The sequence below is a fragment of the Micropterus dolomieu genome, linkage group LG13 (assembly GCF_021292245.1).
Source record: "Micropterus dolomieu isolate WLL.071019.BEF.003 ecotype Adirondacks linkage group LG13, ASM2129224v1, whole genome shotgun sequence".
NCBI lineage: Eukaryota > Metazoa > Chordata > Actinopteri > Centrarchiformes > Centrarchidae > Micropterus > Micropterus dolomieu.
Window position 1 is genome coordinate 29,134,718 of NC_060162.1, and position 8,023 is coordinate 29,142,740.

Below are 8,023 nucleotides of genomic sequence, written 5' to 3' on the forward strand. Positions count from 1 at the left end.
GCCCGCGCCACGGGGAGAACACATCCGGCCATCCTCAGAAAAGAGAGCCATGCTGTACCTCAGTACCCGCACGGAAAAGGCTTCGCAACGGGCGCAGGCAGCCCCCTCGAGAGCTGCCCGGGCGTGCTCCATCCCCAAACATGAGACACACATCTCATGAGAATCTCCATCCGTGATGTACCGAGGGCAAGGAAAAACACACACCTTCTGTACATCTGGTTGCCGGACATGCTGGTAGACTTCTTCTTCAGGTAAGACACACTGCTTGTAGGACTGGAGCTTTCTTCAAACAACATACAGAGCACCTGCTGAATAGAAAAAAGCTAATGATGAGTGTGTACAGGTGTGCTTTATACTCCTCCGGTTATTCCGTCACACCTTACCGTTCTAACAACAAACCAATAGGATTGGAGTGATTTCATTCACGTTCAGACCTGCTACGCCTAGAGGCGTTCCCAAAGTGTCGTAACCGACGCAGTTCGAGTTCCCTCGAAGGGGAACCCATCTTGTGTGAGTGTCGGTTATAAAGGAAGGAGAGCCACGGAGCCTCTTTTCCTATGGTGCAAAAGCGCATGCATTTGAAATATTTGTTACCGAGAGTTTAAAAAAAAAGAACGATAAATAAACACTCGCGCACGCATTTGCAAACATCATGTTTTGTGTTCTCACGCATAAATCCGTCCCTCTCACTAACTATAGGCTACCGTTTGCTCCTTGTAAGATAAAAAACGGATTTACCCCGTGTCTGATATTACGTTTATCAGACGGATGTTTTCTACATTCAAGATTCGATCTTTCAGCGCAGGCCGACAGGCGCCTGCTTTCAACAGGTTGATGGGCGCATTACTCTCTCCCTCCATGAGAAACTTCGCAGAAATCATACACAACACATTAAGGATGGATCACTAGAAAACATGTCTATATGATGTGATGGACGTATCCTATTCTTGCACCCGTCAAAGCTATAATATCAACCCCGTAATAATATGCATATCGATTGACGTCTCCTTGAGAGCCTTATGTTTTGGTCTCCTCATGCATAATCAGCTTAAAACAAGAACGCTAAATAATCATTGACGTCTCCTTGTACACATCTTGTGAGAGCCATCTGTTTTGTGTTATATGACAGTATAACCACTGAGTTAAATCTCGACCAATTATAGACAGTTGTAAGCATTTGAAGGGATCGGATATGGCGCTTCCTCACATAGACCACATTTCAAGTTGATTGTGATTTAAAAAGGGAACAAGCTTACAAGGGTGCATATGCACGGTTTTATAAGTCTGAATATTTTTTATGGCGTAAGCCATTTTGTCTTTTGGACGTACACTTTTATCGAGGTTTCTGAGGACGGGCGTTGTTAAATAAAAGAACCCAGAAAACAGCACTTGGCACATGAAGCTTTCTGAAACTTTTGGGTAACTAATAATGCTTAAGGTGTTTCGTAGAACTACACATGTGATTGCACCGCTGTGGCCCCAATGGTGGGCGATGTGAAAAGATAAACCCCAGAAAACAACACAAGTCACGCATAATCAACAACATACCTTCACCCCAAAAAACACTTCCACTCTCATACAAATAACAACTCATCTCCAAGAAAGCAAGACTCTCTGCACTATCTGCTTTCAAGTCTATAAGGCGTAAGGATTATAATACGCTATACTTTAATAAATTTATTTGTATATAGATAATATCATGAATTTCATAGGCTCCTTAATGTTTGTGAAGCACACAAGGATTATAATGCATTATACTTTACTTAATTTAGTTGTTATATAGGAAAGTGTAATATCATGAATCTCATAGGCTCCTTAATTTTTGTGAAGCACACAAGGATTATAATGCATTATACTTTAATTAATTTAGTTGTATATAGGAAAGTGTAATATCATTAATCTCATAGAATTCTTAAATGTTTGTGAAACACATAAGGATTATAATACACTAATACACTATAGTTTAATTTATATAGTTGTATATGTGTAACTGTAATACGAATTTCATAGGGATGCTAAGGGACTGTTTTGCGCCCCCCATTCGCCCCTCCCGAATTAAGCGCATTCATGAGAGAGCGCACGCGCGGGTGGGTGGGTGGGGGGGCGCGGGAGCGCGCAAAGCTGCCGTTTATTTACTACTAATCACACTTATAGATAAATTCTCATCCATCTCGGACTACTCCATTAACTGGAGTAAATCCGTAGTTTTACTTGTAATGTGTGATTTCCAGAGTATATCTACCACTTCGCTAAAGTCTGGGAATATTAAATATCTGGGTGTCAATATTTCCTCCAGGCTGTCAGAACTGACATGGCTAAACTACATGCCACTACTTAAATCATTAGAGGATGACCTTGTGTGATGGACATCATTGCCTATATCACTCATGGAAAGAGTCTCCACAATAAAAATGATTGTACTACCTAAAATCAATTACCTGTTTTCAATGTTACCTACCGAACCCTCTGCTGTCTGGTTTAAATCACTGCACTCAAACATCTCAAAATTTTTGTGGAAAAATAAACCCCCACGAATCAGTTTCAAATCTCTCTCAAAAAGATTGTGGTGTTTTAGAATTAGCAAAGTTTAAATCCATAATTTGTGCCAGTTTTAAGGATAACAAAATGTACTTACCTCCAATTATAATGGACTTTATTAAACTCTCGCTCCTGAAGCTATTATCAAAGATAAACATGTTACTGTTGAAAACAGACTTTAACAAAACAAAAGAAAGAAGGAAAATAAAACAAGTAAAGTTGCTGGAACTGAGGTAAAAATCGATGTCGCGGCACTTCGCGTGTGTAGCTTCAAGCGAAACAAAGACTTCGTTGCGCTGGTCAGAATTCTTAGGGCGTTGCCGGGAGAGGCACGCCGGACGCGTGCCGAAGCGTCCAGAGAGCTCAGTCTCTCTCCCATTCTTAAAGTGGGAGACAGATCTATCTATTAGTCCAGACCAAAACTAATGGATGCAGATATGTTTAAATACCTTTAAAAATGACTACAAGTTCCAATCTCTAGTTGTGGGGTGCCCGTGTTGCAACAACCCTCCAATTATAACTGCACCTTAGTTACCATGGACCTTATCTCCACTCCACCGTACAACACTTCACAAACCATGACATGATTCCAACAATTTAGTGGAGGTTCCATCACCTCAAGAGCAGCGCATGAAACCAACCCTTATCATCCTCAAACAGTAGTTTGCCTTAGTGATCCAGTACATGCAAGAAGCTTCAGGAACCCCCATCAGATCAAAACAGAACAGTAGGGGAGAGCAGGGGCGAAAGTACCATTTTTCAGAAAAACCTGATTTTAAAAGATTATGTTGTAGACAGTGATATATTTTTGCTGTGGTCACTAACTTACAGGTGTGGTCTATCAATTTCAGGTGGTATTATGTACAAATGTACAACAACTTCCGTATAATTTCACTTTAAACATAAGCGGCACATTGTTACTTTTGGCCGCCCCCTGCTGGCTGCCGGGGTTCTTTCCTGCCTGACGCTGGGTGCGTTGCGGCACTGTTGTGGCGTCCTATTTTCACTAACGACTACATTATGTGACAAGCTTATGCACACATACACACATTCACACATAGACACACAGAAACAAGTTTAAGTTGTCCAGGGTTGTTACAGGTAGATCTATTCTTTATGCTTTTCAATAAGTTATATATTTAAATTAATGGTTATTATTCCAGCTCTCATGGCTGTGCTGTGTTGTTTATTTATTTTGCTTGACTGTTTCTGTTAGCTGTTTGTTGCTGCTGTTCGGCAGGTTGTGTCTTTGTTTTTGTTTTGTTTTTGCCCCAAGCCCCCCTCCCCGTTCTCTTGCAGGTGTTGCAGGTGTTGTCTTTTCTCTGTGGTGTCTGTTTGTGTGGTGTTTGTGCCCATTGACAAATCAATAAATAATAAAACAGACAAAGGGGTATATTAAAACTATCTTGTTAAAGTAAAATCTGTCTGGCACAACATGGTACCCAACTCCTCATACTTCATACCAGGCTGCGGGGCAGGACAGGTTTAAAAAAAAGTCACATTCTATATATATATATAAATACATATATAGCTATTCAACAGTTTTATAAATCTATTCTGTCCATTCAGTTAGCGGTCCCACAGTAAAGGGAACCGCTTAATACTCAGCCAAAACAAAGGCTCAGTGTTCTTATCCCTTTTTGCCTTAGAGTCTTTTCCTCACATGACCTACATTCTGTGTGAAAAACACACACACATTCACTGTTGGGCTTTCAGCGCACTTGTATAGACTGTGCCTACACTTGAGGTGGTATCTTGAATGAACTACAGTGCTGAACTTATGAGAGCCTCCACAATCATGCCAGACTGCAAGCAGTCACAAAAGAGGGCTTGATGCCCAGCCAGACGAATGAGGACTGCTCTATTTTACCCTTTCTGCTTTACATTCTTTCACCGTCATGGCCTACATTCTGTCTGAACACACGCACGCACACACACACGCACGCACACACACACACACACACACACACACACACACACACACACAAACACACACACACACACACACACACACACACACACACACACAGCTGTAACAGCCATGCCTAAGGAAGTTAAATGATTTATTGATTGTGAAATCGAAGGCAAAGCATGCAGGGATGTGGTACTGATGGAGGTCAGTGCCCAGAACAGTGACAGGGGGTAATCTCATCCCTAGTCTGAGGCTCCGTTGAGTCCCACTGAGGTCCCTGGAGAAAGAGACTGAAAGAGAATACACAATAGACATGAAAGGGGACAGAAACAGGGCTGGGTAAAAAACAATCCAACTTACTTAGGATTATCTACAGACTTCACTGTTCATAAGTTGTGAAAGAAAATTAGATTTTTTCATTGGTTTCAATTATTTAAGCCAAATAATTTAATTTAAGAAGCCCCAAACCATGATTCCCCTTCCACCATACTTCACAGTTGGGAGAAGGTTTTGATGTTGGTGTGCTGTGCATTTTTTCTCCACACATAGGGTTGTGTGTTCCTTCCAAACAACTCAACTTTCGTTTCATCTGTCCACAGAATATTTTGCCAGTAGTGCTGTGGAACATCCAGGTGCTCTTTTGCAAACTTCAGACTTGCAGCAATGTTTTTTTTGGACAGCAATGGACAAATCATAGAGTCGTCAACAGAGATGTTAGCATGTTCCAGAGATTTCTGTAAGTCTTCAGCTGACACTCTAGGATCCTTCTTAACCTCACTGAGCATTATGCAGTGTGCTCATGCAGTCATCTTTGCAGGACAGCCACTCCTTGGGAGAGTAGTAACAGTGCTGAACTTTCTCCATTTATAGACAATTTGCCTTACCGTGGACTTTTGAACATCAAGGCTTTTAGAGATACTTTTGTAACACATACCAGCTTCGTGCAAGGCAACAGTTCTTAACCTTAGGTCTTCTCAACAAACTGACCCGCAAGGCCAGTGATGTTGTGGGGGTGGAGCTGGACTCTCTGCGGGTGGTGTCAGAGAGGAGAATGCTGTCCAAACTACATGTAATCTTGGACAATGTCTCCCACCCACTTCATGACGTGTTGCTCAAACACAGGAGCACTTTCAGTGCAAGACTCATTCCCCCAAAATGTACCACAAAGCGTCACAGGAAGTCATTCCTGCCTGTGGCCATCAAACTTTATAACTCCTCCCTCTAAGTGTCTGACACATGGATACTGGACTGTAATATTATTATCTATTTTTGTGGAATACAATCTGTTGAATAATTAATGTGCAATATTCTCTGCTGCTATTTATTAATTCCTTTTTTGTTCACCATAATAACTCTTAATAATGTAAATATTGTACATACCCACAATCCTTTCTATTTGTCTTTATATTTTATATTTATACTAGGGCTGACCCCTAATAGTAGCTTATATATATATAATAATAGCTTCAATGGGCGGAGCCTGATTCGATCATGCCATTTTCTCCCAATAAGTTAATATACAGCCTATTACAATATACATTTCAGCGTTTAATGCTGTAAATAAATATGTAAAAAGAATAAAACTTTCAATAAAAGTTTTTGAAGTGTGAATAAATCCTAACCCTAGGTCGTTAGTATGCATGTGTAAGCATAGCGTGTATGTGTGCAGTAGCAGTGGAGGAACACTTGCTGAAGAGACAGAGCCCCAGCTTCACGGTGTTGTTCCAAGTTGTTTGCACCTCGCGGAACTTTCGGATAATTTATCACCATTGATGAACCATATAAAGTGTAGTGGACAACAGTGTGGATTTGTGTATTTTATATTAAATAAATTTGGAGCTACTCCAAATTCCTCTTTTCCTCTCCCAGAGAGGAGCAGGGGGATTAATTATCAACCCTCCACAGACGGCTGAAGAGACCCCAACAGAAGGTGTGAGGAAAGGTTGCTTTCTCTAAATGCTTTTCCTGAGCAGCCTGATCGTAAAACTGGCACCTTTGATTCTACAGCCTGATAACGCGGTGCCTGACTGTTAAACTGACAAAAGGGACATTAACCAGCAATTAGCATTTCCCTGAACACCCTATCAGAACTCCCCTTTAGAGGGGGGCAGGAAACCCTAAACTGCCCCCCCACATATGTAACCGTGGCAACTGACCTTGCTCTGTGTTTCATTACCCCATTTGTCACGCCTAAGTGACAAAATCCAGGACAGCCCCGAACTTTATGTAAACAAAGACTGCAGTTTCCAAAGACTCAAAGCATTAACTGTTTAATTAAATAATCTTTTAGTTACTTGATTACGTTTGCCTCTATTTGAGTAGTAATGTTACCATGTTTGTTACGAGGTCGTGTGGTGTGTGGACAGAGAGGACCCAAATGCAGCACTCTGAGGGAAGGAGGTTTATTGAGGGAAAAAGGGTGAGAGGGACTGGAGTGGAGGGAGAGGAGGACGTCGGGGAAACACTGGCACGGGGAACCAAGGAGCCTGGGGGCCAGGGAGCTGGGGAACACTGGGGCCGAGGTAGCGAGGAACGGTGGGAGGACAGGGAGGACGCCGTGGGGGAGGTCCGAGGAGGAGAGGGCCGGTGGATGAGCCCAGCCGACTGAACGGAGGACGAGGGTGAGTGTACCTGGGAGGGAAACAGACAGAGAGACAGGGTTAGAGATAACAGAGACAAAGCACGGGGAAAAATGTGAGAATAAAACAAGAAACAGGAGAGCCTGAACTCGGGGGTGGCACCAGGTATGGAGCAACGACGATCAAGCGAGGATGGTGTGGAGAACCGGGGTTGAAATACAGGCAGGGATGAGGTTGATTACTGGCAGGTGTGGCAGGCTGACGAGGTGGCTGATGAGATGCAGGTGCAGGTAGTTGGCTGGGCTCAGGAGCAGAGGGAGAGAGAGCACACAGGGGATAACACAGGGAGGGAGGCAGGGAACAGAAAACCAAGGAAAAAGCAGAAAAACTGATAAAAAGGAGAAAAAACCAGGACACTCACCGTCAGCCGGGCTGCCACCACAACAATGTTGTTGCTATCTGTTGTTGATATTATTGCTGAAAAGAATCTAAATAAGTAACCTTTGTAGTGTTTTTATTTTCAGCAAGATTAAGGACACTCCTTCATCTTATGTGTAACCAATGCTTGTTCACAATACTTTCTCACACAATTCCTTTAGAAATGATGATAAAGAAATGTCATACTATACTCGATTAATCGCCAGCTTGAATTTAAGGCTAAGTAACTAAATTCCCCAGTTCCTAAGGAAAGATTGTTCTGGATTAATCTAAGCTTTCCTCATGTAACCTGAGCTCCCCTAAGTGGACGAAATAAGTATTACTTACCATCGTATGTAAATGTCACTCATTTATCATGACCAATAATTTGACAATTGTGTCCCTGTTACCAAACGGTACAACTGTTTGACCATTGATTGTTTGATTGTGGAAAATATTTGATTATAATACACGCAAATAGATTTTCTTTTCTTTTATAGACATTAAAAGTTTAGAAAGGCAGTCCCTCGGGAAACCGGAAACGCCCCCTGGGGGAAACACGCCCCAGACTACAAAA